A 26,633-nucleotide genomic window follows, 5' to 3' on the forward strand; every position below is an offset into this window, starting at 1 on the left:
TTTATCTTATAAATATCAGGCTAATACAATTTTCATTGATATCCAATATTATTTGAAAAATAAGAAATAATAATTGAAATCAATTTTTAAAATAGTGATGTGTCATACTAACATCAAGTAATACATTATTTCACATTTTTAGAGAAAACAATAAGAAAGGATGTCTGTTTGTAGAATAAGTTTTTTGAAAATTGTGGAAACAAAGATGTATAAATACAGTACCACATCATTTATTGTCCAAGCCAGGACACTTGGGAATTAAAAAAAGGTACAAGAGTTATTATAATTTAAAATATGTAAAATTAATTTTTTTTCTGTAGTAACTGACAAATTGATTTTTAAGTTTAATACACCACAAAAGAGCTTGAATTAAATCTACTGTTAATAAAGTTAAAATTTTAGTCACTTTTAGATTTAGTATTAAGTCACTCATATTCTGAATAATGAACTTTTAAAAATTTTCAATGAGATATGTTTTGAATACTACAAAATTTGTATGTCTTTAGTGTACAACTCAATGAATTTTAGTATATCTATAGAGATGTACAACCATCATCACATCTAATTTTAGAACATTTTCTTAACCTTAGGCTCTAGCTAATATGTTTTTATTATTCTATAGTATTCATTTATATAAATGCACTACACCTCATGCATCCATTCTGCCACTGGTGACCATTTAGATTATTTCCAGATCTGGTCTCTATGAATATAGCTGCTACAAACATCCTTGTATATGTCTTCTGGTACACCTGGGCACACATTTCTGTTTGATATATCAATAGGAGTAGAATTTCTGGGTCATAGTGCAAGCATATCTTTACCTTAAATAGATAATTACCAATTGTTTAGAAAGTGACTGTTCTAATTTCCTCCTGTAGTATATGAGAGACCCTGAAAACTATATACTTGCCAACATTTTATATTTTTTAGACACCCCGATATATCTGTACTGATATTTCACTGAGGTTTTAAACTGCATTTGACTAATAATTGATAAGGCTAAATAAGTGTTTATGTTTTTTTGCCTTTTGGATATCTTCTCTAGAGAAGTTTATTCACTGTTTTCCTACTGAGTTGTCTGTTCTTTACGTGTATGTTAGAGTCTTTATATATTTGGATGGGCTATCTTTGTTGGTTATATCTGTTGAAAGATATTCTATTCTGTGACTTTTCATTATATCAATGGTATCATTTGAGAAACAAATGTTCACAACTCTAATAAAATCCAATTAATATCTTATCCTTTATAGTTTACACTCTTTGTATTCTGCTTAAGAAATATTTTAATCTCATGTAATTGACATTTTTAAATATCAAAATATAAATATTGTAAATACGGTTTACCTTGCAGATTTATATCTCTAACCCACCAGGAATTTATTTATGTTTATAATTTGTTAGGGGCTAGTTTCACTCCCTTCTTCTGGAATTTTAATAGTCAGGTGGCCTCATTCTACTTACTGAAAAGATTCCTTGTTTCCCTCTGCTCTACACTAACACTTTTGTAATAATATAATAATAATTATATATATATATATATATATATATATATATAGCCTTCCTATTCTCTTTCTCCAGTCTTTTTTATTTTTTTAGAGTCAATATTTGGCTATTTTAATTAATATACTTTATAATAAATCTTGGTATCTGGTAGAATAACTATTTATGTTTTGTTTTTAAAGATTTTCTGGAATATTTTTAGTTCTTTTCATGTCAAGGTAGCTTTTAAAATTATTTTGTCATTTTCCAAAATATAAAAAGGAAAATTTAGAGTAGACAAATATTAAATTGGTATCTTTGTATATTACAACTTACTCATATTTTTAAAAACATCTTTAGCTAATAACTTTCTTATTTAAAAATTATTTATGTAATAAATCTATGCATCATAAACTACAGTTCTTGCTCTTCAATCCTAAAAATTTAAACTCTTTGCCACAAAGGTGAAATTACATAATTATTTCAACAATATACTGCATATATATTTGTTTCCATCTAAATTAAGAAAAAATATAATATTTATATGTGTACTATTAAAAAGTATAGACTTAAATTTGTAGATTAAAGGGGGAAATGAATAGCTTTCATCCCAATACAAGCGACAACACGAGACATCCTGACACATTCTAGTTGACAATACTGTAATATACTGTTTTTAAAAGAACTTTAATTAGCAGACATCAACAACAAACATTAGATTTTTCCATATGCTAATAGTGATGAGGAGTTTTAATATGTCACTTTGCTATTTTGATGATGAGATTATTGAGTCACTTAGGAGAGTTTGTGTGTGTGTGTGTGTGTGTGTGTGTCCGTGCACGTGTGTATTTTGAGACATGGAAAAGCCTATTCTCTACTCAATATAGGGTAGACATTGATTTTGTTCCTTGCCTTATTTTCCTTTCCTAGAGCTCCTTCTAGTTGGAAGTGTCCTTCTGTGTTCCTCCTAGAATTCATTGTGATGCTTTACACATGCAAGTATTCCTAAGCACTTACATTTCCAGCACAAAAAGTGAAAGTTTAATCATTCTCCCTCACCTCCTTGAGTTATCAGACATTCCTGAAAATCCTATTTGATATTACCATATATTTGACTCTCTTCACTGTTTACTATCTCCCCATCTCTCCTCCTCCTGGTAACCACCATACTGTTGTGAGTATCTATGAATTTTTGTTTGTTTTCCTTGTTTGTTCGTTTGTTGTTTAAACTTTTATATCTCACATATGAGTGAAACCATATGGTTCTTGACTTTTTCTGTATGACTTTTTTGATTAGCATGATATTCTCAAGGTCCAGCCATGTTGTCAAAAGTGGTTGAATTTCATCTTTACTTTTGGCTGAGTAGTATTTCATTGTATATAGACACCATATCTTTTTTAGCCTACTGTCTATCAAAGGATGCTTCAGTTGTTTCCATGTCTTGGAAATTTTGAATAGTGCTACAGTGGACATAGGGGTGCACATATCTTTGCAAATAAACATTTTCAAAATATTCAGGTAGATACAAACAAGAGGGGTTGCTGGGTCATATGGAGAAATATTTTTATTTTTATTTTTTTGAGGAGCTTCCATACTCTTTTCCATAGTGGCTGTACCAGTTTACATTCTTACCAGCAATAAATGAAAATTTCCTTTTCTTCACAAACTATTCAATACTTGCTATTATTTTTCTTATTAATGATAGCCATTCTAACATGTGTAAGGTTGCATCTTGTTGTACTTTTAATTTGCATTTCCCGAATAACTGGTGAATTTAAGCATCTTTTCATATATCTGTTGGCCATTTATATGTATTCTTGGGAGAAGTGTCTGTTCAAGTCCTCTATCCATTTTTTAATTGGATTGTTTGTTTGCTGATGAGTTGTACAAGTTCTTGATATATTTTGTATATTAAAGCCTTGTCAAAGATGCCAACTTGTTAAGCCAAGCACGCTGTTGCCCGGGGAGAGCCAACTGACCTGGAGTCTGCAAGATCCTTCCCCATGTGGGAAGGCCACCCTCCCCTCCACACCCCCACTCTTATTAGAAATTTCTGGACCCACGGGTAGGTAGAATGACAACCATGTCCAGCTTGAAGCAGCTAGAAGAGCATGAAACTTCCACCCAAGGTCCTTTATAAGATTATAAAGGGTCTTAAGTCTGAGAGGGGGGAATTGTTACAGAGAAGGGTCTCCCCCCACCCCAAATAAGTAAATAAATAATTAAAAAAAAACCTTTTAGAGATGTTATTTGCAAATATCTTCTCCCATTTGATTGTTCTCTTTTTTGTTTTGTTGGCAGTTTCTTTTGCTGTGCAGAAGCTTTTTTGTTTAATATAATCCCATTCATTTATGGTTGCCTTCTCTTGCCTTTGTGGTCAAATTTATAAAATCCTCTCTGAGACCAAGAACCATAAGTTTAATACCTATGTTTTCGTCTATGTAATTTATTGTTTCAGGTCTTATATTTAGACCTTTGTTTCATTTTGAATTAATTTTTGTATATGGGGCATACAGTAATCTAGTTTTATTCTTTTGCATGTGACTTTCCAACTTCTCAGCACCATTTATTGAAGAGGTTTTTCTTTTCTCTATTGCATATTTTTGGCTCATTTTGGCTCATATTTTGCCCATTTATATTTAGTTTTATTTCTGGACTCTCAAGTTTGTTCCATTGGTCTCTGTGTTTGTTTTTCAGCCAATACCATGCTGTTTTTAATGGAAAGTACCTCAACATAATAAATGTCATATATAACAAACCCTCAACTAATATTCTCGATGGTGAAAAATTGAAAGCCTTTCCTCTAAGATCAGAAACAAGACAAGGATGTCCACTCTCACCATTCTTATTCAGGATAGTACCAGAAGTCCTGGCAACAGTACTTAAGCAAGAGAATGGAATAAAAGGCATTCAAATTGGGCATGAAGAAGTAAAACTGTCACCTTTTGCAAATGACAGATTATTTATACAGAAAACCCTAAAGACTCCCACTAAAAAACTATTAGAAACAATAAAAAATACAGTAAATTTGCAGGATACAAAACTCAATATACAAAATTCCATTGTACAGAGGCCATTCTAATCTTCTATATGTCATTTCAATTTCAGTATATGTGCTGCTTAAGTGAGTACTATATTCAACAAAATAATTTAACAAACAAAATTGAAATAGAAGCATAAATACATAGAACAGACTGACAACTGTCAGAGGGAAAGAAAGTTAGGGACTGGGTTAAAAAAAGGTAAGTGGGTTAAGCAATATGTATATGACACATAGACATGAACAACAGTATGGTGACAGCCAGAGGGAAAGAGAAAGGAGGAATAAATAGGGAGTGAAAGAGACTTGATTTTGGGTGGTGCGCATACAATGCAGTATACACATGATGTTTTTATTGAGTTCTACACTTGAAAGCAATATAGTTTTATTAACCAATATCACTCCAATAAATTCAATTACAAAAATAGTTGTTTTCCTATATACTAATGTAAAATTCAGAAAAAGAAATTTAAAAAAAGAACAATTCCTTTTTGCAATTACATCAAGAAGAATGAAATACCTGGGGATAAACATAACAAAGGATGTAAAGAACTCATACACATTATTAAAAGACATTAGAGGGGGTGATTGGATGAAAGAAGGTGAAAGGATTAGCCAAAGAACATACGCACATAACACATAGACACAGACAACAGTGTGGTGATGGCCAGAGTGAAGGTGAAGGCGAGGGCAGTGAGCAAAGGGGGAGAAAGACATCTGTAATAGTGTAAACAATAAAGATAAAGAAAAAAAGGAAGACTGAAAAATAAACACAAATAAATGGAAAGATATTTTGTGTCTATGGATGGAGAATCAATATAGCTAAAATGGCCACATTACTCAAAGCAATATACAGATTTAATGCAATCCCCATAAAAATTCCAATGGTATTTTTTGTTAAATGGTTCAAAAAAAATCATCGCATTTTTTTGAAACCACAAAAGAACCTGAAAAACCAAAGAAGCCCTGATAAAAAAGAAAAAAAATGGAGGTATTACCCTTCCTGACTTCAAATTATACTGCAAAGTGGACCTATTCTTAAAGGAGGACCTTCACAGAAAGTCTCATCATTTTGAGTTTGCTTTCTGTTGCCTTGTATGCCTTCACAAAGCTACTAAGAGAAGATCTGGAGTTTGGATATCTACCAATAAAAAACTGAGCTAGATGTCTGTAATTCAAACAAAGGATGTAATTAAATAGTCTTGAAGCTTATTTTCCCTTATTACAATAGCTGAGCCCAGCAATGAAAGAAAAAACAGTTTTTAAAATTCTCGATATTTAGTTCAACTTCTTCTTTGGGAAGTAGAATAACAGTAGCTCTGGTGAACATGTCAAACTAGTGAGGGCAAATGAGTATAACCTATATTTTACCTCATCAAAGTTTCTGCAGAGGGAAAAGCTAAAGTAGGTTAAAAATCACTGCATTTGAGAAAACATAATTGAAAAGAAGTACTTGAATTATATTATCAAGAGGTAGAGAGCAATATCTCCCAGTTCAGAACACCAAAAATGTTAAATAAAACATGAAGATAAAACATACTTTTCTTTTAAGTCGATGAGTTAGAGGGAAATTAGGAAAAATTGGAGACATAAATAGAGTCCTGAAGTGTGAGGGATCTTGAGTTGCATTCACCTAGGTAGCATCTTCCAAACCCTAGTGACTTATAAAGTGGCATTAGCAGGGTAGGTTCATGTGTGGGAACTAAGACAAAATTCTGAGCTTAAAGGAGATAAAAGATCAGGTCTGACCTCCTGCTACGGTCAGCGTATGCACATCCACACACATTCACATACACACAACTTCCCTGACTCCTCAGTGAGTGAATGTGGAAAACACTAGAAGGCAATAAGGTGCTTAATTTCCTGTCTTAGTCTTAGCTCCAAGTAAAAAAATATATATGTATGTATTAATTTTCTTTTTTATCAATAATTATCTGGTTGGTTTACAAATATTACGTGGGATCTAAATTCTGTAAAATCTGTCTACAGATGATCTATGCCAGAATTATAAGTGAATTAGAAATCAACACATTTATTATATATAAAACATTAATTAATAAACATGTATTTGATGTATAAATTATTTTCAAAAAATATTTGGTTTGATTAAAATGCTTCTTTGTTTGATGGAAATACTATCATTATACTGCCTAAAATTATTCAGCTAATTAAAAATATCTCAAGGAAAATTGGAAATAATAAATGTATTCATACTGCTTTTGTGGGTTAGAAAGTTTTAGCTAGAATAAAAGTCTACTTGATGTCATTAGTTTGGGGATACTAATATACTGAGGACTGTAACTCTTGAATAATAAAGCAGTTCATTCTGTTTTTGCATTTTGAGATTATGATTTATGCATGTCCTTGTACTGGATAGCACTAAGCATTGCTCCTTCATTAGCGGTTCCCACTGCAAGTTATGTTTATATTCAAAAATTCTGCCCTGGGATGGATCATATTGTGTGAGAAATAATTACAGGGTGAAAGTGGAGAGCCACATCTTAAAATGTACTAGAAATTATCTGCTTGATGTGCCTTCCAGTTTCCATAGTGTGATTCTGCCTAATTATCCCTGGGGATCTGCTAGGCTCTCTGACTATTAAGCAGATAATTTTTTAACACTGAGAAATATTTATTTCAAACTGGATGCTGTAAGAAGAGTATTTCTAATAAAATTATTTAACTATTTAAGGGCACCCGAACAATACTTGTTCATCCATTCCACTGATGGCTCATAAATTACCCTATTGCCCTGAAATAGTTGTAAATAATAAAGTTAAAATTCTGTCCCCACCAATTATGAGGCTGTTACTTCCAAAAGACCATACTCAGGAGACTAGTTCTTATTTTAGATATATTAATTATTATAGCAAAATTTTACAAATTCCTGGTTAACCTTATTGAGGAAAGGTTGATTGAGGCATACAAAGATCAACCTAATTTACATATCTGATATCAGTATGCAGATAATAACTCTCTTTGGTGTATCCACTTAGCTTCTGAAAACATTTTCAAAAAGCTCTGCTATTTAGTTTTCTGCTAATGAAGTACAAGGGCACTAGTGGATGTCTTTACTACTCTGTCTGGCTAGATGGTAATATTTTGGAAACATTTTGAGTTTGACATTTTTGCACCAAACTGGGAAATTATGAAACATTTTAATTAAGATTAGAAGACTAATGTTTCTACCTAAACTGTTTTTGAGGAAAAGGGGACCATTCACAATTAATTGTTCATAAGCACATCAAATATTTGAAAACTTGTCAGGACCTTATTTATAGTGTGTGCGATAGAACTGATTAGGAATAAATGAATTTGTTGAAGATAAATATTGATATGAGAAAAGGAAAGCTTCAGAAGTTGCCATATTAAATATACACACTCAAGTCTTCAAATGAATGAGGGGAAAAAACTACATTCTAAGATTATTCTAATAAATTTCTGTACTGCTCTGTGTTTCCCAAAGTGATTTCAGTCAACATTCAAAAATACAAGTAATACAAGCAGATTCATATTTTTTCTTTTGGTTGAACAAAATAAAATAGGCTAAAGACAAAATCAGTCAAAAAACAAAACCAAGAAACAAAATAGAAACTTAAAGATACAACCAGAGCACATAAAATCAAAGGTCAGCACACAAAAATGACCAGAAGTAACTATATACTTGCTAGATTTTAGCTACAATTTTTTCCTTGAACTTACAACAACCTATAAACATAAGCAACCCATTATATATGTCTTAGTGTTCCAAAGATGAAAACAACCTGATTTCACATGGGTACAATTATTTCTAGCTATGATATAAAATAATATTTCCTGTGAGCAAAAAGGAGTTACATGATATGATAACAAATATCTTAACATCATAATCACAATAAATGCAATGATGAGTTTCAAAAGGTTTTGTATTTTTTTATTAAGCCATTCAATATATCATGCCATATAATACACACAGTGCAATTTAAAAATCCTACATGGTGGGGAGTTAAAACAGTGAAATTAATGCATTTAGTGAAATGCATTAATACAGGAAACCAGATTAACATTGTCAGAATGAAGTTTTCAAAACACTGCTCTCTTCATCTAGGGGAATCCAAGGTTTTAGTGGCTGGGACCAGGACTTCCCATTTGTCCTCCAAACAAGGCCATTCCACCTTCATCTCTGTCACATACATAGTCTATATTTACACCTTATTTGATGAGAGTGCTCAAGAACTTAATTTTTAATCACTAATATAAGTGGATTAATAAATCAATATTTAAATTTATTTCAGCCAATATGTCACAGAAGTTATCTACTTCAGCCAAGTTTTGAGAGGTACTATATCACAGTGAATGAATTGAGTTTGTTCTTTGACATAGACATGAAAGCCGATCTGTGTTGATTAGAATAAAATGAAGACATATACTTAAACAACCAGCTATACTTAAGGCAGACTTCACTTCCCCATATAAAAGTTGATGAGACTCAAAATGAAAAGACCATTCATGAATAGGAACAAGATTTTCCTGAAAACAATAAAAGTTTGATTTTAGGTCAACTCTGAGAGCCAGACTTCTAGGTTATATGTCACATCAAATTGTTTTAATCTGAATAATAGTGAGTTTTATTCAATGTCCATTTTGTCAATTAAATAATATTGGTAATGCATGTATGGTATTCTTTGAAAATTCAGTTGGACACTAGAAGATAACTTTTTCAAATGTATCTACAAGTTATTGAATAAGATAACTTTCTGGATAATTTGTTTGTAAACAGTTTGGTGATTGTGTAGCTCAAATAATTACTACTTATAGTAGAGAGTAGGTATCAATCAGAATCATTTCCATGTTAATATTATTTCTAGTTAAAAAAAATAATATCGACCCTGGTTGGGTGGCTACTTGGGTGGAACATTGTCCTGTGCACCAAAAGGTTGTGCATGTGATTCCTGGTCAGGACATGTACCTGGGTTGTGGATTCTATCCCCAGTCAGGGTGCATGTGGGAGGCAAACAATAAATGTTTCTCTCATATTGACATTCTCTCTCTCTCTCTCTCTCTCTCAAATCTATAAATCTTCAGGTAAGGATTAAAAAATAGTAATAAAAAACAAGATCATATTGTTTGCACATAGAATGTAGAGAAAATTTCTCCCTTCCATTCAGAGGTATATGCATTTCATTTATTCAAAGATATCAAAGTTTTGATATAGAATTTAAATTATAGGATTTCAAAAATACTTTTATGTTTTATCTCACCTGATAAATCCATCAAAAAATTATTCTGATTCTGAGTATATGCTGGTATATTAAGACATGCTCTATATAATCATATGTCTTAAAACACAAAGACTTCTTTTGAGCAAAATCCTGAAACATGTTCTTTCTTTTAAAGAATTATGAAGAAGCTCAGACTTGCAGCTTAAACAAAAAGAAACTGGCATACATATGTAAGGGAGTGCCTAATTAGCTAGAAATTGTTTTACTTGACAAAAGGATTGAGGTGGAACCATGATCCATCAAGGAGGATCAAGTTAATACAGTTAAAAAAAGTAAATAAATTGTGGAGTCTGTAGCTCACCATTAAAAAGTCCTTAAAGAGTGTAGAGATAAAATTTATTATTTGGGACATTATTGAGCAGTGTCTTAAAAATCAACTGAGCTTTGGAGGGCACATTGCTAGAAATCAGTCAGAAAGTAGCCTGGGAAACTTGGGTTTTTTGTATCAAACTGTGAAAGCAATCTCCAAAGAAGCAATCAGAATCTGACCTTCTCTGGCCTCACTCACCAAATGCATGCCTTAAGTAACCAAGCCTTAATATCTCACTTTATTACCAGATCTAAAGAACAAACAGAGTATTTTCACATAGATAGCCTATTCTTGAGTTTTTGAGGCATTAATAATGTATAGTCCAAGTTAAATTTGATAAGATCCTTGGTGGTTGCTTCTGAGTTGATGCATGTGGCAAATCCATCAGGCATCTTAGCTGTAGGCAACAGAATCTGACTCTGATTATTATTAAAGCTGTCCACGTTCCATTAACATTTTCTCTCATTATATTTCTATTCAGAAGCTGCAAGGGTATCGCTGATGTAAAATTTGGGGTTTTATGTGTCTGTATCCTAGATGCAAAAGGAGACTGAAAGGCAATTTCAGGGCTTTTTCACTTTTAAGAGATAAGCTCTGCCTCTCAACAAAAACACCTAATATTTAATGAGTGCATCTTCTGTTTTAGGCACCCTTTTGTGAGGTTAGTGTCATAATGTGGAGCATTTATTAAGATAGGAGAGATTCAGGCAGCTACATCAAATATTCAGAGAAAGGTGCATAAGTCACTCATGTTCCAGAACACGTTCCAAATTGTGTCATAAAAAGAAAAAAAAAGTTTTGGAATAATGTATGATGCCGTTTTCCCCAGGTAAAAATAAAAGTAAAATTCTCCCCAAGTTGACCCAAAACTCAGGACCAGAAAGTTTGTTCTATAAATACTTTGGTGAACAATTTTTTTCACTTGGTCGATGTCTTGACAAGAATGCCTTATGGAGAGTCAGATTTTTCTTTCAAGGACTTTAAAGAGAATCCGATGGACCAGCTGTGCCCTGGTATTCAGAACTCTGGAGAGCAGTGACATTTACCAAACTGGAGTTGCCACTGACTTTCAGGATCAGCAACAAAAACAAACACACATTAACACTCTCCACATGTTTAAGCCAGTACCACAGAAGTGAAATCTATCTTTTAGAAGGGATTATATGTCAATCATTTTTCTCTCAGCCAAATTCGTATTCCAGTGTCTGAAGAGAAGTGTGAGTAATCTCAGAGTGCCAAAGATGAAATTAGAGAAACTGAGAAAGACTGGAGAGGCATGGGGAAAAGGATAAAGGAGGAGAGGGGAGGAGATTAGATACAACAAGAACACACAAGAGAAGATCTGATATTTTAAAATGTGGATGCAAAAACAAAACTAACACACAACAAAAAAACTCAATCATGCAGTCCCCATCTTCCCTGGCTGTCTTCACTTCCTTGCCACATTCACTTGAAACACAAAAGTAAATTCCAGCTCTCTAAACCTCTTTCTGAAGGTCACCATTAATACCATAATTGCAGAATCTGCTCTGAAATTTTCAGTCCTGTATTATAATCATGCTTGACCAGTCTCTCTTCTGGGAAGCTCTCTTTTTGCACAACCTTCTTCTTTGCCCACCTATCTCTGACTGGTCTTGTAAGTGTTCTAGGTAAACTTCTTTTTTTGACAATCCATCTGTTCCTCAGATATCAGTCCTTAAGAGAGTCCCTCCTTTTCTTGTCTCATTTACCTTTCTTTTGGGGTAGTTTCATCTATTGCCTCATCTGCCAGCACTACAGTCCTGAATTCCATATATTTAACCTACTTCTCACTCCTGAGTTCCAGTCTACTATGACCAAATGTCTCCACACTGAATACTTATAAATAAATGTGCCATTGCAAATGTAGGAGGCTTAAAATTGAAATGATCTTTCAATTTATTCCCTCCCTGAAAGTGGCACTTCTATGGTGATACTCAGTTAAATAATATGATATCATTGTGCAAGCAAGTGGCTGAACAAATTTAGGAAATATTTAAATTATGAGATAGGAAGAAAGTAAAAGCTACATATTTAGTAATTTAGAGTTTAAAATTATATTATAAAAGCAAAATACATGGTATAGCTGAAAGTATTTTAAAATTGCAATCTATTTTGTAAAGTTTTATTATCATTCCAGAAGACTATAAGTTTGGGACCAGATCAGCTTTTCTTACCACTATATTCCAATTCCTACAATAGTTGTTGTATTTTTTTAAATAAATATCTGTGTAATGGTGATCAGATTATGGTGATGATGATGATGATGATGATGATGATGATGATGATGATGATGATATACTGTTGCTAATGACAGCACTGGAGATATTTTGAGGTGATATATCCTACCATATTTTCTTGCACATCTTAAGTGCTCAGTAAGTTTTATTAGCTAAGAGAAAAATAAGTAGATTTTTACAAATTCATTAATCATGACAGTTATAGTCAGCTCAAGGTTTTTGGTGGAAATTTGAAATTTTGGAGATATCTTTGCTAGGCATGGGTGTGCAGGGAAGAAATGAAAAATACTAGTTAATAATCTATAGAGGAATGGCTATAATATATAAATCTTTAACTCATGAGATGAACTGGTTGAGTAATCTAATATGTACATTTATTATTATTATTATGGTCATTCGAAAAAGATTAGTGTACTTAATCACCTAGAAAAATAAAATTAAAAAACCTGGACCAACTCATTGCTACAAGGACTTTAGTGATGGCACATTTTCTAAGAAACTGTAATTCTGTGAATCAGGAAACAAAAAGAATATAAGGTTTTAGTGTGTACTAGCAGATAACAACCATCTTTTTCATCAGTAATATAAGAGAAAGACACTCCATTAAAGAAACATATTGCCCTCTTTGCTACCTCCATCTGCCCCTTAACCCATATTATTAGTTGCATAAATCTTGAGTCACACAGAATCACTTAAGCCTCTCTGAGCTACACACTCTGACTTTTAACATTGTATACTTCCTTCACATGGCATATTTGTCGCTCCATAAGTAATTTGAATAAAAAACTCTTCAGGCAAAAAGCCTATTCAGTTTCACTATTACTTTTGTTCATTAGGTTGGGTCAGTAAAATAATAAAAACCAGCAAACAACAATTAAATAATGAATAATTTCAACTTTACAAAGCCATTGTTTATTATATTTAGAAATTTTATATTTAAAAATTGTAGAAAAAATCTAGTTCAGATTGCTATGGTGAAATACTTTTGTGTTGTAAAGAACGGAATTTTGGCTACATATATGTGGATGTGTGTACCATTTCTTTCTCCTAAAACTTACATAGGAGTTACCAACTGCCCATAGCAGTAGTATTGGTCATATTTTTATCACATGGAAAGGGGAACCAGCTTACACTTCCATGTGATGTGTGTTGACCAGTGGCAGCTCTCATTCCATGAAAAAAAAAAAGTTGATTCAAAGGTGAGTATACCCTAAAATAACATAGAATCAGGAAAAAAAGCAATGCATAAAACATCACTGTATGAATAACTCTTCAATAAATACTTCTTATGGAATTAGTAGATTCAAGATTTCTTTTGAATTCTTTTTAGGTAGTTGGAAGAGATTAATAGAATTATGGAGAATAGACCAGATGGCATATTTGAAACACAGTGGGATAAACCAGATGGAATGCTGCTATTTTGCCCATTTATCTGTGAATAGAATACAGGTAGGGGATGTTCCTAAAGCCTGTTGATAACAATGATCCCCAAAGATTTTCTGTTGTTTCTGTGTTAGGTATTATATAAGTGCATTTGTGTTTGATATAGCTATAGCAAATTAAAATAAGAAAAGTGATTGAAAGGCAATTTGTCATCATTTTTACAGATTCCTTCAGAGAAACTGTGAAAAATGTATGAAATGTAAGTATTCTGAGGAAAAGAAAGCAAACAAAGTCTTTGAGCTAATTAGCATTTGTCAGTGTAATATTCTGTGGAATACTCTGTGTGAGCTGTGATGATATGTATGGTGTTTGTGTATGTGAGAAAAAAATAAAAATAGAAATTAGGTCAGGAAGGGAGAACTTTTACATGGAAACAATGAAGTGGTTTTGAGATATAAAAATTTGTAGGGTTATTGTGGCTTAACCACCTAAAGAATAATTTGCATAATTAAAGACATTAGTCCTTTTCAATTTGAACCTTAGAGAGAAGCAGTGATTTTCAAACTTTATTTTGAGGTAGGTAGGTTATTTTTGGTTTTTCTTTGATTCACATACTACATTAGAGTATCATAGAGAGCCAGAACACACACACACATACACACAGAAACACACACACACTCCAAAGACAAATGTTTTATCAAATGACACTTTTACTATAAATCATGCATTCTGATAGTTTCTGTAATGTGTTTATTTTTTTCTACTGTCTATTTAAATGCTTATTGTGATTTAGTAAATTAAATTTGTGACTCATTGATAGTTTACAAATACAACAGCATTGCCATAGAGAGTGTGATATATTCAAATGATTTTCTAAAATGCTTATCCTTAATTTTCAATATCATTCCGTTCCCTTTTAGACGTTTCTGAATATCATTGGAGCCGAAGCTCCTAAAACAACCTTTTCCTCTCATTGAATGTCATAATAGTTATGCTTCAGTTGTACTGTTATAGGTCATTTTGATGCTGCTTATTAATTTAAAATCAACTTTTCCTTAAACAGGGACACTCTCTAAATAAAAAGTGAACAAATTCATTAAGTTGCAGCAAATAAAATCTGCAAGAAAAAGGTCTCTTCTAATAAAGTAGCATTTTCTTGTTTCATGTAAAAACTATCAAGGGTAGTGGGAAGCCAGTTTTAGGCAGTGGTCTTCCTATACCTTGTGATTCATTGTTTTCCTGAAGTTCTAACCTTAAGGAGAGTCAAAGAGTGAGACAGGCAAAGTATGCATTTTGGCACTGATCTCCAGCCCTAGAGACCCAGTGATCCAGGCAAATGCAATTCACACTGTTTCCACCTAACTCTCCCTTTGCCTCCTCTTTGTGCTCCAGCATTTTTCAAGTTCATACCTTGTCCCTGCCCTGCTTATCATTGTACTTTTACCCTTACCTGGAGCTCAGCAGTCCCAATGGCATAGCTCTGTTACTTGAAGCAATAAGCAACTTTTTCTTTCAAGTAGAAACTTTATGTACTACTTTTTTGATGAAAATAGTTCACTCTTCTGGAAACTTGTGACTCCCTCATAACGCTTAGTCTATAATCTTGGATTTTCAGAGGCATTTCCTTCCTCCAAGGGACTTTTGAATAGATTGTTCTATTCAATTAGCTATTGTGTACCTTCCATATATTCTGCAAATGTGTGTGTGTTTGTGCCTTGTGAAATCCTTCTAAGTATAGCTTGAACAGAACACAGCTAAAGGTAAATTAGAATCAGGGATAACTAATGATCTAGGATTTTAAAAATTAAGGAGATAAAACAATACAATTGACAATTTAAAAGACTAATTGTGCTCTTTTATGATGACAGCTTACTATTTATACCTACCATAATCACTTTATGGCAGGATATGGATTGTTCAAACCATTAACCATGTGCTAAATGCACTTTGTTTTAAGTTTTATTTGATTATCTCTCTAAACTTAATTCATGTTTATAAAGCTTTCATAGTTCATTGCTCATTTAACATCTCTTTATAATTTTAAAATTACTGGGAAATTCTATGTACTTAGAAGTTAAGGAGGATTTCCAGTCAAAATGGAGGTGTAGATAGACATGCTTTGCCTCCTTGAACAACCATAGAAAGAATTAAACCAGATCTCAAAAAACAACAACCAGAACTGTCAGAAGATTTAGCTATATGGAAGTCCTAAAACCAAGGATTTAGAGAAGTCACATTCATCCAGACAGGTAGGAGGTACAGAGTCATGGAGATGGGGTGGAGAAGCAGTGTGGCTTGGACAAACAGTGGAGGAGGCAGCAGAATGGACAGTCCCACATCCATCTGTGGTGGATAAAAATCAGAAGAGATACCCTGGAGCAAGCCTCAGGCCAGACTGCACAACCCAGGGTTCCAGTACCAGGAAAATAAACCCCAATTATCTCTGGCTATAACCGGGGTGCGGGGGGTGTAGCTGTGGAGGAAATTGGCAGATTTTCACTACTTACAGGACCTGTACGGTTTTAGAACTTATGCAAGACTCGAGGCAGCAACTGGAAGGATGCCAATCACATACAGGAAGTGGGTGAAATGATTGGAAACAGGGTGAATGCTGGGCAAATTTCCAGAAGCCAGGCAATGGCATTGCCCCTTCTCTGAGCCACTCACCACAAACAGAGCCATAAAGTAGTGAAACAGTTGGCCTCACCCTGGCAATTACCTAAGACTCCACCCCACACAATTTATAGGTGCTTTTGCTACATAGGCCACACTACTAAGACAGGGAGTCAAAGCAGCTCTACCTAATACACAAACACAGGGAGGCTGCCAAATTGAGGAGGCAAAGAAATATGGCCCAAATAAAAGAACAGAACAAAACCTCAGGAAAAGAACTAAATGATATAAAGTTATCAAACCTATTATATTCAGAGTTCAAAACACTGATGACAAGGGTGCTCAGACAACTCATAGAGTGCAGCAAAAAATAAAGGAAGAACTGAAGGTTACACAAAGTGAAATAAAGAGAAAAAAAAAAAACAAAAAACAGGGGACCAAAGTGAAGGGAAGGAAACAGGATTCAAATCAACAATATAGAACAAAAGGAAGAATTAAACATTCAACCAGAACAGAAAGAAGAAACAAGAATGAAAAAATAAAAAAACAAGGAGAGGATTAGGAACCTCTGGGACAACTTTAACTGTGCCAACATCATCTGAATCATAGGGATGCTAGGAGTAGAAGAAGAGCAAGAGATTTAAAACTTACTTGAAAAAAATAATAAAAGAAAACTTTCCTAATTTGGTGAAGGAAACAGACATGCAAATCCAGGAAGCACAGAGAGTCACAAACAAGTTGGATGCAAAAAGGGACACACCAAGACACATCATAATTAAAATGCCAAAGGTTAAAGATAGAGAGAGAATCATAAAAGCAGCAAGAGAAAAGCAGAGAGTTAACTACAAAGGAGTTTCTGTAACACTGTCAGCTGATTTCTCAAAAGAAACTTTGCAGGCAAGAAGGGGCTGGCCAGAAGTATTCAAAGTAATGAAAAGCAGGACCTACAATCTAAATTACTCTATCCAGCAAAGCTATTGCTTAGAATGGAAGAATAGAAAAAATGCTTCCCAGACAAGGTAAAGCTAAAAGAGTTCATTACTACCATTACTTTATTATATGAAATGTAAAGGAACTTATTTAAGAAAAAGATCGAAACTATGAACAATAAAATGACAACAAACTCACTACTATGAACAACTGAATCTAAAAAACAAAAATAAAAACAACCTAAGCAAACCAGAACAGGAACAGAATCATAGGTATGGAGATCATTTGTAGGATTATCGGCTGGGAGGGGAAAGTGGGAAAATTGGAGAAATGGTGCAGGAATTAAAAAGCAAATTGGTAGAAACAAAATAGACAGGAAGATTTTAAGAATAGCATAGAAAAAAGGAGAAGCCAGAGAACCTATATGCACAACCTATGGACAGGAACTAAGGTGGGGAGAGGCAGATTGCTAGAGAGAAGGGGAGTACTAGGGGGGGTGGGCAAAGGGGAAGAGATGGGACAACTATAACAATGTAATCAATAAAATATACTTTAAAAAAAGAAAAAATTAAGAGGCAATTTGGCACCAAATAGAAATCTAAATCTCAGAGTTTTAATATTGACTCATCCAAGTGGGAGTTGTGTGTCCTTAGGGTAGGTTACTGAACATCCTGGATCTTTACTTTCTCTAAACAAACACTAAATTAGGTAGGATATATGATTGTTATAGCACCTTTCCAGTAAGAACAGATGGAATAAAAAAGAGATTTTCTTTAGTTGTCATAGCTTAGAAAGCATGAATAGAAGAAAAGATTATCAAGTAAGTCTACAGACCATTTTTAGGTACTGACTGCCTGAATAAGTATTATTTAAATAATTTGTTTGAAACTTTTTTATTAAATCATCAAATTTTAGATCTCACAAGTCAAGTGTAGATTTTACGCCACCAAAATGAGTGCAGAATAGAAGAGAAAACTCAATAGTTTAGTTTGTGTTTTTGGTTTGTCTTTGTTTTATGACCATTGATTTTCCTTAGAATCATTCTTATAGATTTAGTATTGAAAGTTAATAAATTATTTAAAATATTTGTTTTTGAATTTTGGGGGCAACCAACATACTATTTTATTCTCTTTATTTCAACTCTACAGGTTTCTCTACAGACTAAAGGAAATATCCAAAATGTACATTATAGAACAATATAATAAATTATTACATGTATAAAAATGGAATGTTAAATACATAAATCAAGGTAACATATAGTTTTAAAAATCTAAATGAATAGATAAATAGTTAAAGTGACTTGGAAACATTCTCTTGAATCAAGGAGAAAAACAAACAAAAAACAATGCTTTATTATTCTACTATATTGTGTTGTAGGTGGTAATTTAGATAATTAGTCCACACACTTGCAATATTTTTCAAAATGAGAAAAATGTTTAGACAAGTAACATTATTTTCTAAATGTTACTAATATTAACTACTCAATTATTAAGGGTCAGTTTTACATTGAAATTTCTATTTTTATGCTTCAGATCACTTAAAAAGCTTTGCCACTGACCACTGATGTCAGGAGAGGTTAATTGTATCCTCGTATGTTGGTGTTATTAAAGTATTTAATATTCAAAGATCTGGAGTCATTTACTTTTCATAATATTTTATTCTTGGAGACTTACACATGTTTTCTTTTCTTATAAATCAGACTATTCTATACCCTAAAATTATATTAACAGTTTGTGTCCATCTTATTTTTAAAGCTTCATTTTTAAGAGTGTGTGTTCATAATATTTTTACACATGGGCTTTTTTTTTCTAATAATAGTTTCTGTTCTCTATATCCCAAAATAATTTGATTATTCTCTTTAGTGTTAAAGTTTTTGAGTTTTGGCTTCACAGAATTTGAAATATTTTCTTACCGTATTTTACTGGTTTCAAGGACAATAGTAGCATTTTCCTCTTTGCTGTTCTGAGCTTGGAATAAATTAATTGCATAATATCTCTTGCTCTGAATTAGATTTAATTAAATAATTAAATAGAAACTTAAATATTCATAACACATTGTTGGAAGGTATAGCAGGTTAACTGCCCAAGCAACTATTAAGTAAAGTCTGAAATATAAGTTGATGTGTAATAGATCATATTTGATATTAAATTTCTCTTCTGAAGAGGAAAGCATCACAAATTGAGAGTGTTAGAGGGGAGTTGTATAACTTCTTTATGGCAAACAGAGGTGATCAGGGATGAAAAATAATAAAGAAGGATGTTACACACATAGTGAAAATAAAACAAGTCCTCTTATAGATAGGGAAATGACTGAAAGAAAACATATGCTGTCCATGTATATGCAATATGAATGACGTGCCACTAACAATGGCAATGGTGTATGAGGGGGGGACCCAAAACTGGAATGATCTTCGGAGAGCTAGGGCTCCTTGTAGTACAGGCTTCCCCTGCTGGATGAGTGCTCTGGGAACCCATCTGTATCAGTGTACCAGTTGGTGTTTTTGTGAGATGCTGCTTTCAGCGTCAGTGAATTTTTGGGGGGAGACCCTTTCACACATTTGCCCATTTCATGACAGGTGTTATATGAGTGCACCTGCTCACACTGTGCTCAGTGTTCAGCAGTTTTTGACCAAAAACAGCATGACCCCTATGCTCCACCCTCCCTGTTCACCCAATCTCACCATGAGTGATGTTCTTTTGTTTCACCAATGAAAAAAGTCCTCAAAGGGAAATGTTTTGCCAATGTAAAAGAGGTGAAAACAAAAAAATGGCAGAAGCACTAAAAGGCATCAAAATCAACGAGTTCAAAAACTGTCTTGAGGAATGGCAAGAACATCTCATTAGGCATATTGCATTAAATAGGGAGTACTTTGAAGGTGACTGAAGTGTAAACATGTAACAATAAATACACATTTTTTATAAATTAATTCCAGTTTTTTGGGCATCCCCCTTCATATTTCATCTTCTCACCTAACTGTCATGGTTTGTACTGGCAGTGATCACTGAAGCAGAGAAATATTTAGGGCAATGTAGGGATTAAGAACATGCTGTGGAATAGTCTAAGAGTGCTTTGACATGTGCTGAAATTACAATACATTTTCAAGTCTCTTAAGCCAGGGCAAGAAGAATATGAATGTCATTAATAATCACAACTCATGAGTAGCTCATCTAATTTCTGCATAGATCATTTCATGGAGTTCCTCTTATTTATTTCCAACAGCTATCAGTTTTTTTCTTTCTTCAATCCACATTTGCTACAAACTCCTTCCTCTCCACCTAAAAATATTTTACTTTGCATTTAAAGTTTTAGAGCCTCTAGCTAAAGGCCACTTTCACACATTTGGGTTTATAAAGTTAACACAAGCATGCTAATTATTTTTGCAATTTTATTCTTTTTAATAAGGTCCCCTAAGCATTGCCCTGATTTCAAAAGGATAAAAATGTATCCAGCCTAAGAATTAAGAAAAACATCTTGTTGATAAATCCTTGATTCAAATGACAGTTTAAATAATATTAAAGTGTGCCAGCTATTGAACATTAATATATTCAACATAAAAATATTTTAATTTTTAAGTGTATGTACAAATTTCTCTCTAGTGGTTCACTTCTCTGTATTGATTTTAAATAGTTTGTATTCAACTATTTGATAATATCAATTAATTAACATTAATATTGATAATTATGCACATAACCTTAATCCATGATTTTATTTTATTTTTAAAGTATATTTTATTGATTATGTTGTTACAATAGTTCCAATTTCTTCCTCTTTGCTCCCCTCTGCCCAATACCCGTCTTCCCTCCAGCAATCCCATCCCTCTTAGTTCATGTCTATGGGTCCTGTATATAAGTTCTTTGGCTTCACCGTTTCCTAAACTGTTCTTACCATCTACCTGTCTATTTTGTACCAACCAATTATGCTTCTCAGTCCCTGCACCATTTCCCCATTTCTCCCCCACCCTTGTCCCAGCTGATAACCTTCCAAATAATCCCCATACCTATGATTCTGTTCCTATTCTGGTTTGCTTAGCTGGATTTTATTTATTTTTATTCATTTTTAGATTCAGTTGCTGATAGTGGTGAGTTTGTTGTCATTTTAGTGTTCATAGTTTTGATCTTCTTTTTCTTAAGTAAGTCCCTTTGACATTTCATATAATAATGGCTTGGTGATGATGAACTCCTTTAGCTTCACCTTGTCTGGGAAGAACTTCATCTGCCCTTGCATTCCAAATAATAGCTTTGCTGATAGAGTAATCTTGGTTGCAGGTTGCTTTTCATCACATTGAATACTGCTTGCCAGTCCCTTCCTGCCTGCAAAGTGTCCTCTGAGAAATCACCTGATAGTCCTATAGGCACCCCCCTGTAGGCAACCCTCCACCTCTCTCTTGCTGCTCCCAGGACTCTCTTTATCTTTCACCTGTGGCATCTCAGTCATGATGCATCCTGGTATGGTCCCCTCTGGGTCCAACTCGCCCAGGACCTTCCATGCTTCCCAGACCTGTATGTCCATTTCCTTTGCAAAATTTGGGAAGTTTTCCTCATTTTTTTCAATTCTTACTTCTTCATTCTGCACTGGTTGACTGTTTTTTCTTCCTTATGTTTCAAATCATTGATTTGAACCCTGGTTTCCTTCCCATCACCATTGGCTTTGTGTGGGTTTTCCTTCGTTTCACTTAGCATAGCCTTCACTTCTTCCCTTATGTATTTGCTGTACTCAAGCATATCTGTCAAGCCTGTGATCATCTTTATCACCAGTGTTTTGAATTCTGCATCTGTTAGGTTGTCTATCTCCTCATCTGTGAGGTTGGCTATCTCCTCCTCCTTTAGTTCTCCCACAGGAACCTTGATCTGTTTCCCCTTTTGGGCCATACTTCTCTGTCTCCTCATTCTGACAGGCTCCTGTGTTTGTTTGCTTCCATGTCCCAGGTAGAGCTGTTACTCCTGTTACATTGTAAGGGGCGGAGACTTATGGATTTGTTGGTACAGGGCAACCTGTTTCACCACATTGTGGTGCTGTGTGGGGGGTGAGGGGTCCAAGAAGAAATAATGCCACCTGCCCAGCACTCGCCCCTTTTTCAGGCACCTCTCCCACTTCTGCACCAAACTGGTGCCCCTCTAGCTGCTTCCCTGGCCATTGTTCCCAGAGTGGGTGGGTCTGTGGACATTCTAGGACTCTGGGGGCCTTTCAAACAAGTGGACTCTGCTGAGACTGACAGTTTCTGCCTCCACTCCAAACTCCATTGGTCTGCACAGTCAGAGGCAATGAGGCTTGATTTTCCCCGGTGCTGGGACCATGGGCTGCGAGGCCCGGTGAGGAGCTGGGAATGCGCCCCAAGTGTCCCTCCTAACCTTTTAAAACATGTGACTGCACTTTCTGCTGGCTTTCTGCTGCCACCGCCACTGCTCCAACCACCACACCATGTCCTCTCTGCCCTGGCTCCGCCCTTCTACCTGTCTGGATGAGTATTTCTTCTTTATATCTTTGTTTGCTGGACTTCCATGCAGTTTGATTTTCTGGAACTTCTGGCTGTTTCTAGTTTTGAGGTAGCTGTATTCCTTTTTAGTTGTGGAGGGAGATGCAGCATGTCTGTCTATGCCTCCATCTTGGCCAGAAGTTAATCCATGATTTTAAAGATACATATATTTTATTTTTACTACATTGACACTACACAACTTAATTCTGATTATTTTTTACTATTTATAGTAATTAAGTTGGCCATTAATATATTAAACATCATGTCTTTTGATGCCTCACTCTCAACTTTGTCTATTACAGTGTTTGTCCATTTTTTTTAAATAAAGGTGTTTATAAGATTGTTGGATGAATATTTGAACATTTGTAACTGTCCTGTTTGTGTGTCTTTTTGTTACTATTTAGAACTCTGAGAAAGAAGACACCTACTAAAAAGGGCTTCTGGTGGCTAACTGGGCTCTTAACTACCTGTCTGCGCTGAGTTTCTGCCACCTGGAACTGCTTCCTTAAAAAGCAGTTCCTGAAATCCAGTTTCAAAGAATAGGACTGGGGCTTTCCCCATCCAATTGGAGGTGCACAGCTCCAAGCAACCAGAATTACTCTATTATGACCATTCAAGACAGTGCCTTTGGGCCAATCAAACTATGAGGATTTGGAATTCTCACTTGCATGATGATAGACCAATCAGGGACCAGAGACAGAAACCTTTGTCCATATAAGTCAACTCTCCTTTGGCTCTTGGTGCACACTTCCTCTTTCCATCCATGGCTGAACACTGTGTTTCCCTGGCTGAGCTGAAATATCAAAAAAGTCGCACCAGAGCAGAGCACGGCAGAATAGGCCAGTGCAGGCTAGAGCAGATTGGCACAGAATGGAGCATATGAAAACACGGAAGAGTGAACCAGTGTGGTGCAAAGTAGACCAGCAAGGATCAGAGCAGAGCAGTGTTGTCTAGCCAGTGAGGGGCCTGGCCCTAGGGCTGCCTCATATTTGCACTGAGTAAAGTTTTCTTCTTCATCCCACCCCAAATTGGGGATTCCTGTTGGTACTGAATTAGTGCCAATGACCATTGCTGGACACTATTTTCAGGTAAACAATTGAAATTATCTGTTCAAACAAAAGGTTTCTCTTTTTTTAACTATGTGAATAAAATAATATCAATATATTCATAGTTTTGCTGTTTCTTTGTTTAATGCAGGCAGTGTCTACCAAAAAAGAAAAAAGAATAAAATAGAATAATACAAGTAACAGACCATATTTCATGCAATAATAAGACATTTGAAAGAAAATAGGTTAGAGATATATAGGTATTATTTAGATAATTAGCCTCATTTTATACTTACTGGTTAAATGTTCAATTTGTTTTGAAATTTAAATTGATTAAAATTAATGGGAGTTTAAATGTAAAATATGTACTTAGATTTAATCGAAGATTCATAAAATTTTTTACACATAAATAATGTTAACTATACAGGATAGGGTAAAAGTAGATTTACAGTTATAATTATGCAAAACACAATGTGTATCCTTGTATTTTTATTTATTATTTTATTATTTTCCATATGAACAACTGTAAATCTACTTTTTACCATCTTATATATTTTTCTTTTCTGGAAAACATGTTTATATAAAGCAATTAAAATATATCAACCTATTATTTGATTAGTGAATTATAGAACTATTTTTTAAAATATGTCTTTTTGAAATAAACAGTTTATACACCGAAATAATATTTTTATAATAAACACTATAATTTCACAGATTATCCTTTTTTTGATATGCAATGTAACTAAGTTACACACTTTCAGTTCATATATTTTTAAATTTTGATGAATTAAAAAGCGACATTTTAGGTACTTAGTTACAACAGTTATTACTGTACAACAAAATATAATAATTTCTCACTTTTGTTTAGAATTTTATAGTTAAATTTAATGTGAGTAAATAAAGTCTATGTTTTAAGAAAATATATTCAGGTAAGTCAGTTGAGGTTATATCAACACTCATGAATGTTTAACTAGAAGAACCATTTATACTTGAGTATATTAATGCAAATAACTTTTTAGTGCAGTGCTTAATATTCAAAGTTACCTGTAAAATTTGTAGTTTCTCGAGAAGCCTAAAGCAAGTTTACTGAATTTGTGCATATCTGAAAGCAAATGTTTTTATTAAAGACACTATTTTAATAGTTATATACATAGGTATGCTAAAAACTTCAAGTGCTTTCAGAGCTAAAATACATTCATGACCAGCCTAAAGATACTGTTTTATTCAGTGATTCTGTCTCTGTCTTCTGAATAAATTATGGGACTTGGGGGTGGATAAGGAGGGGTGAAAAGAACTTACATACAGATTCCAGAAATATATATAAAATACTTCGCCTTACAAAGGACATTTTTCTATAGGATCCTCACATTTGGCAACCATGTAACAAGACCCTAGTGTCTTTTCTGGACCTTCTGTATCTTCTTTTCATGATGACATCATGAAAAGTACACAAATCTGTACTCTACAAGCCTTCTAGGAAGTCAGTCAGTCTATGTCAGTTATTATGTTGATCATGTACCTTGATTTTTCAGAGCTGAAATTTGGTATTCTCTCTCTGCTAAATAAACTTTGGTTTTATTCTCTTTTTGAGTATGATTTTTTTTTTTCTGGACTGATAGCCCTGTACATAACTACCTCTCCAAAAATTAGGAGCCATTTCCCAAACTCAGTACCCATTGTCAGAGCTCCCCAATTCTACTTTCTTGTAAGTCTTACCCTTAAACTTACCTGGTAATAAAATGAATTTCAATGTTCAGCCTTTATGGAATTCTTCATATTATCTTTTACTAAGCCCTGGACCAATTTCTTAAAACTCTATATGACACAATAATTCTTATCACCAAACAATGATGGAAATATAAGACCAGTATAACAAGAGAATTTGAACAATTTGACCAGCCTCGTGGGTCAGGACATGACATATTATTGAAAATATTTATTACAAAATATTTCATCATCATAAAATCACTGACTCCTTTAAAAACATTGTGATCCTTGAATATATAGTGCCATGTTGCAATATTCCATTTTTGTAACTATAAAGTGATGATTCTAGTTACATATGATATTTTCTGGACTTAATATACACATTATGTATATTTAACAAATAAATTAGAATTTTTCAGTATACGTTGCATACCCATTGAGTGTCAATCATCATATTAGACACCAGCAAATAAAAAATACTAAAAGTATAAGGCCCCTTCAGGAGTTTTGAAACTTAATGCTAAGGCACAACATAAATGTGTACTTGGCCACTGGAAAACCTCAATATTAGTATATAGGAAATACAGAGTCAGATATCCTGATTAAATGTAAATAACTGCTCAAATTTGAGGAGTTAAAAATTCATCAAGATTGAAATTCTAAAGGGCTAAGGAATGGTTTAAGTGAGATTGTATCAGGCAACCTTTACAGAATGAATATGCTACCAGAGGTTAAGGGAGTTGTTAGTCACCAAAAGTTAGCATGGATTTAAAAAGATTAAAAATATATATTGTTGCAAATATTCTTTCCTTGGAAAGTTCACAGGAACAATTTTTATGTTGAGAGTTACCTTGCAATAGTCTTAGTGGTATCAAAAATACATGAGGAGCCTTATGCTGAGTGACATGTCACATCAGAACCTATTACTGGCTTTGAGAGTGATTTAGGATTAGCAAGGATATTGTAAAACAAGAAGTTACACAAGTAATCATTAGTCAAACATAGCTTTAGTGTGACAGAAACCAGATAGCTGTATGTACTTGATATTTTAACTACATTTATAACTAGAAACCAAAATATTGATAGAGAATAAGCTAGAATAAATTATTGGGAAAGAGTGGTTCATAAT

The 26,633-nt window shown here is 33.7% G+C and overlaps 1 non-coding gene across 1 annotated transcript; it reads right to left on the reverse strand.

The window, feature by feature from the left end:
* Window positions 1–4,507: 4,507 nt before the first annotated feature.
* On the reverse strand, window positions 4,508–4,615 carry LOC150021300 (U6 spliceosomal RNA). Its single transcript, XR_016513538.1, has one exon. It is a non-coding gene; the product is annotated as a U6 spliceosomal RNA (small nuclear RNA).
* Window positions 4,616–26,633: the final 22,018 nt, after the last annotated feature.

The sequence above is a fragment of the Furipterus horrens genome, unplaced genomic scaffold (assembly GCF_987537825.1).
Source record: "Furipterus horrens unplaced genomic scaffold, mFurHor1.1.pri manual_scaffold_1, whole genome shotgun sequence".
Classification (NCBI taxonomy): Eukaryota; Metazoa; Chordata; class Mammalia; order Chiroptera; family Furipteridae; genus Furipterus; species Furipterus horrens.